Source organism: Heterocephalus glaber, unplaced genomic scaffold (assembly GCF_053883595.1).
Source record: "Heterocephalus glaber isolate CG9 unplaced genomic scaffold, H.glaber_assembly_v1.0 deba00001764, whole genome shotgun sequence".
Classification (NCBI taxonomy): Eukaryota; Metazoa; Chordata; class Mammalia; order Rodentia; family Bathyergidae; genus Heterocephalus; species Heterocephalus glaber.
Genome location: NW_028258461.1, coordinates 10802929 through 10808928, shown reverse-complemented (window position 1 = coordinate 10808928; position 6000 = coordinate 10802929). Strand labels below are relative to the sequence as shown.

General features: G+C 50.0%; 1 protein-coding gene across 4 annotated transcripts in view; it reads left to right on the top strand.

The window, feature by feature from the left end:
* The first annotated feature begins 4341 nt into the window (after positions 1–4341).
* Fhl1 (four and a half LIM domains 1) overlaps positions 4342–6000 on the top strand; it is a 59921-nt gene continuing 58262 nt past the window's right edge. For 2 of the 4 annotated variants that reach the window (XM_087202123.1, XM_004862335.4), the window contains exon 1: positions 4342–4519. The gene's annotated coding sequence lies outside the window, so the exon portion shown is untranslated. Of the gene's footprint in view, positions 4712–6000 lie in introns of all 4 variants that reach the window. The other 2 variants (XM_087202124.1, XM_087202121.1) reach the window with 2 other exon arrangements.

The window sequence follows — 6000 nt, the reverse complement described above, 5'->3', positions numbered from 1 at the left end:
TATGATTTGCTGGAGGAAATGCACACATGAATCACCCGGTATGTCTCAATTACCTGCTATGTTAACAGCATGAACCACATGCCATGGGAGCAATAGATTTTGCCTGAGCTGCTTCGGGACAACTTGGAAGAGGAGGTGAGGTTTCATTATTTCAGACATAGAATGTACAGGACTTGGTAACCTATTAGATGTGAAGAAAGAGTCAAAAGTAGTGGCAGTTTTTATGTTGACCACCTAGGGGTGGCATGCTATTAGTGGAGACAGGAAATACAGGAAGAGAAATAGGGCAGAATAGGGACAAGGCTGGGGAGAGTTTTTGCATCTACTGGCTTTGCCTCTACTGAAGTTTAGCTACCCATGAAATGTAAACATGGTCAGGAAGTCATTGAAACTGTGTAAGTTGTGACAAAGGTTTCAGGATATGTTTCAAGATTTTCTAGACCCCAGGTTGATGGCCCATAAGGTCTGAGTGGAAAGAGGTGAATGACAAGGCTGGCCAGATAGGGAGTTCTGCTCTCTGGGCACAATTATGTTGGGGTCCGTCATTGTCATTGTCAAGATCATAAATGGACCAACTATTTGAAACCTGTGGAAAGGGACACTTGATGATCAGAAATGGTAGGGAGAAGTCAGACAAAGTACTTAACACCACTTTACAAAAACAAATCATTTATGTCAAAGAAGTAGCCTCTTTGTATGACTGTAATAAAAGTGACAAACACTCTTCTTTTGTTGTTTTGGAAGTACAGTATACTGGTTTAGACTATGGGCTTTAGTGCTGCACTGTTTGGTTTTAATCCTGAGTCCAAAATTGCTTAACCTCTTTCAGCCTTAGTTTCCTTATCTATAAAGTGGGAATACTAGTATCTAACATGAGAGTAAACAAAACAATGCATGTAAATTGGTGCATAATAAATTTTCAATGACTTGGAATTACTAGTGCTAATGATACTTCTTGAAAAGAAAGGACTTGATTACTTTGGGTCCTAGTAATGGTTCTCTATTTCCTTCCAAGGAAGTTTTAAATACTGTTTAAACTGAAGACTTTTCCTCATGTCCGCTTCCTTACTCAAACAGAAACTAAAATGATCAGATCTGAGATGACATTATTTAATTTCTTTTTGTTTCTTAATGCTGAAGACATCATAAAACTGTAGCACTCAAGTTCACAATCTTGGCAACCTGTTTCCTTTTATATATTTTGCTTGTTCAGCAACACACATCACAGTCCCCTACATGCTTTAAGTAGAACGATGTGTTTCTGTGACCTCCAGAAGTTGAGTTCCAATCCAAGGAGATGAAGTGTTAAGAGGCAGACAGGACTGGCCTTGAGTGCAGACCAAACTCGGGCCACATGGGAGGTGGGGCAGCTTACCTTGCAACTACTGGAAACTTCTTGATTGTCTGCAGAAGGGAAGAAGGGAGGAAAGAAGTGGGGGAGGCAGGGAAGAAGGAATCAGGTAGGAAGGAAGGGGTGGAGAAGAGAAGTTGGGAGAGGAGAATGAAAATGGAAGGGGGAGGAAGGAAGGGGACTTGGGAAGAATGAACCACAAGGAGTACTGATTGAGTGCCAAAGGATGACTGGAAGTGTCCCTGGGAGAGGGTCCTCTGTCCAGAGCCTTCCATATGAAGTGCCTCTTGGCCATTTCTTTTGGGCTGGGCTCAGGGTTGATTTTTAGGGGAGTTGCCTGATTGTTTAAAGCCTTCCCATGATGGGGAGAAGAGGTCAGCTTTCTCTTTCCCTAGGCAATGTGTGGCGAGTCTTCTCTTGCCATCCAGAAAAGCCTAACAGCATTTCTGAGGCCTCCAAGTGGGGAAAGAGAAGGCCTAGGCCCTGGGTGCAAGGGGAGAGAAGAGGACTTTGCAGAGGCTTATGCTCCTAGTTCTCTGGCAAGGGTGGCCACTATCTAGTTAGTGAGGAATGGGGTAAACAAGAGTCATCAGACTGTACTGTATTTGCTTGATCTAAATATACTGCTGCCCTGCCTTCCGGCTCTCATCAGCCTTGATTTCCATAGCCTTCCTTACAATGGAGAAGGCCTTTGTCCAGAGTGAGGGCCAATCCTCTCCTTGAATCCAGCTCTCATTCCATTTGGGGGACTTGACTCCTGTAGTAAAACCTCCTCTCTTGCCCTGCCAGCCCCTCCCTATTGACTGTCCCTAAACTCTTCACAAACACATTCTCATCTTTTCAGACTCAGAGAGAAAGGAACTTTCTCCTGTCCCTACTCACCCTTTTCTGGTTCACCACTCTTCTTCTGGTTCCACTGCACAGTAAGAGGTCTCAAAAATAGTTCTCTACTCTATGCTGTCTGTAAGTCCAGTCCAATTCCCTCTTCAGTCTTGTTTAACAAAATCCTTCCACTTCCTCCACCAGCACTGCCCTAATTGGTGCCATCCTCAGCTTTGATAGTGAGTGTCCGGAAAGCTTCCTAACTAGCCTCCTTGTTTCTGTTCTTCATCTCTGAACCATTTCTCACACCATAGTTAAGGTGGTCTTTTAAAAAGATAAATGTGATCTGGGCTATTAGACAGAAATAAGAATGAACTGAGGACACACATAACAATTTGGATGACTCTCAAGGGAATCAAACTGGGTGAGAAAAGCCAATCTCAAAATGAGAACAAGTGTTTCTCTGTATCTGTGGGCTGTGCATCAGCAGATTCGACCAAACACCAATTGAAAATACTTGAAAAAATTCTGTCTATATTGAACATGTATATACTATTTCTTGTCATTGTTCCACATACAGTAAAGTACAACTACTGGCATATTAGATATTCTAAATAATCTAGAGACGATTTAAAGTGTAAGAGAGGATGTGTGTAGGTTATTTACAAATACCATGTCATTTTATAAAAGGCATTTGAGCACTGGTGAATTTTGGTATCCAAAGGGGGTTCCTGGAACCAATCCTGCATGAATACTGAGGGACAAATGAACTTTATTATTCACTTATGTAATATTCTTGAACTATGAAAACTATAGAAATGGAGGACAGATTAGTGGCTGCCAATGGGAGGGACTGGAGAGCTAGGGAGATGGCTGTGGCAGGCATGTGGGCAACAGGAAGGATTTTTGTAATGATGGAACTGCTTTGCATATTGGTCCTTGTGGTGGGTACAGGAGCCTATACATGTGATCAAATTGTAAAGAACCATGGGAATGAATACAAGTACAGTGAGAAATCTGAGTAAGGATGGGAGACTGTACTAATCTTGTGACAAATCAGAACACTGTCCTGCTCCAGGATTAAGCCATTCATTCAATGGCCTCATTGATTTTAGGATGCAGTCCACAATCTGGTCCCTGCCAACCCCTTCGGCCTTACATTGCGCTACTCTCCCCAGCTCTCCTGCTGCCCACCACCTTTTAGTTCCAGGGCAGCAAGATTTACTCCCTCTCTCTCTGGAGAGCTTTTCTCTGGTTCTTTATATGGTTGCCTGTTTCATACCTTTCCGGGCTCAGTTTAAGGGCCACTTTCTCTCTTCCTAGCCACGTACTATTTGGACCCTCTTCCTTCACTGCTTTATCCTAATGCGACCATTTTCTCATTTCTTTATGTCTGTCTCCCAGTTTAGGCCCATAGCATCTGCATAACTGCGCCGGATCTCCAGCACCTGGCACAGTACTTGGCACACGGGGAGGGATCATAAAACTGAACGTTGAGTGAATCAGCGAGTCGCCACGCGCCTGTCCGCCACTAGTGTTTTCTGAGTGCTGTAAAGCCCTCTGGATGGTGGCGCTGGCCTTGAGGATGGGGCTCCTTTACCTCCTCAGCTTGATATTGGGGAGGCAACCTTGGTGGAGTTTTAATGCGCTCCACAACACAAGGCTTCGCATTACGGGCCGAAAGGAGAGCGCTCGGGCCCCTCGCCTCTTTGTAGGGGCTGCGCAGGTTGGCGAGGACCCCAGACAGGCAAGAGGCCACCCTGGCTGACTCTTTGTTGTTCCCACCTCCCCTGTCCTGGCCGCAGCTGCCCGCAGTGACTCGTGACTCCCCACCAGCCAACGAAGGCCTTCGGCTTGCGGGAGGGGGTCCGGGCGCCCCCAGCCCGCCCTCCTCTCCGCCTTCAGTCGCGAGCAGGTCCTCTCAGAAGCGCCCGCCGCCACCACCTCCCTGAAGCCGCCTTCCTCACACACGCGCGCTTCGCAGGCCACCCGCCTCTCTGGAAGTGGGGGCCCGAGGCGGCGTCGGGTGCGTGCGTGACGAGGGCCCCCTCCGCACGCCCGCCCGAACCCGCAGCCCCCGCGCCGCGGGCAGAGCCGAGCCGAGCCGAGCCGAGCCCCGCCCCGCCCCGCCCGAAGCCAACCGCGCCCGCCTCCGCCCCCGCCCCCGTGCGCGCGTTCCCTCCCGGCCTCCCCGCGCGCCCCTCCTCTCGCGCCCTCCCGCGCCCTACATCCACCGCCCTCCTCGGGGGCTCAGTCCGCAGTTGCCGCCGCCGCCGCGTTTGTCCTCGGTGCAGGCAGCGGCCGGCGTCGCCGCGGAGCCAGCTGCGCGGGCCAGCATCCCAGGCTGTAAGCCGGCTTTCTCTCCGCGTGCGTGTGTGCCTCCCGCCCGCCCGCGGCCTCGGGGAGCGGCTGCCCTCCTGCCCCCGCCGCCGCTCCGGGCTGGTCCCGCCGCCTGGGACATCAGGGCAAGATACCTGAGGCCTCGGGCCTCGGCGCCTGCGCCGGCGGGGGCTCCCTGGGCGGGCGGCCGGCCACGGGGTGCGTGCCTTGGCCTCCCCGGGGCTTTCGCCGTGGGGGAGGGCGAGGAGGGAGTGGGGCGGCGGGGGGAGGGTGGGAGTGAAGTGGGGGCTCTCCATGTTTCCCTCTGCAGGGGATGGTGGGCAGTGGGAGGGAGTCCGGGGGCCTGTGGGTTTTGCACCGAGGATGGCGGGCAGTGGGGCCTGGGCGAGGTGGGGGCGCCTAGTGGGTTTTTCAGAGGTAGCTAGCGGGGTTGTGGGGAGCGGGTGAAGACGAAGTGGGGGCTCCCTTGGGTTTCCCATCAAGGATGGCGGCTACTGGGGAGGGGAGAGGGAACCTGTCTTGGATCGGTCCGCGGAGAAGGCAAGGATGGCGATTAGAGGGAGTAGAGATGAGGGGGCTGTCCGTGGTTTGCTGGGGGGATGCTGGGGGGCGGTGCGAGGGGGTGAGGGGGGGTGTAGAGAGAATGAGGAGGGGCCCGCTGTGGTTCTGCTCTCCAGGAGGAGGGCAGGGGTTTGGGGAGTGGGGGTGGAAGCGTGGGGGATTTCAGCTCCAAAGTGTAGAACCTAGAGAAGCCAGAGGAAGATTGTCACCCAGGCTGAGCCTCAGAAGGCAGGTTTTCCAAATTAAAGGGTGTGACCTTTCTGTCTCAAAAAGCTTGAAATCCTACAAGGTGCCGCCTTCAGTACTGGGCTCTGGGAGACAGGTTTCTGCTTTCAAAGTTTCTCTTTTCCTCTGGCCTCTTAAAGTCTTCCAGGACTAGGTAGAGGTTTGAAAATCAGCAAGGCTAAGGGAAACATTGTGTGTGGTTCGTGTTTAGTGCTGTGTTATTTTCTGCATTTGGGAATGTATGAGTTTTTCAGGTTTGTTTTGATTGCCCTTTACAATAAAAATCCTGTACTCGGTAGGCCCCTTGGGAAAAGAAGAGAACCAGGTCTATTAATGGGATTCTTGGTTTGGTTTTGGAAATTCCTAAAGGGTAAGAGGTACACTGTTGTAGCATTTTGTGTGGTTTTCAGAGGAGGAGAAATAATAGGATAAACGCATATCGTTGCTGGAAATCCCTTGTACTATTCACTTAAATTGTTCCATTGGGACTATCTAAGTTCCCTTTGATTTGAATTTGGAATAGATCCAGTTTTCCTAATTGGAGCCATCATTTTGTAATTGCTTGTAATGCTTCTCTGGGTTATCAAATGTATGGCAAGCTTACAGAACACCAGGAACGTTTTTTTTGTTATCTTGATTAAGGCAGTTTTATTGTAAATGTTATATTGTTCTTTGAAAATGTGAACATTTGCAGAATAACA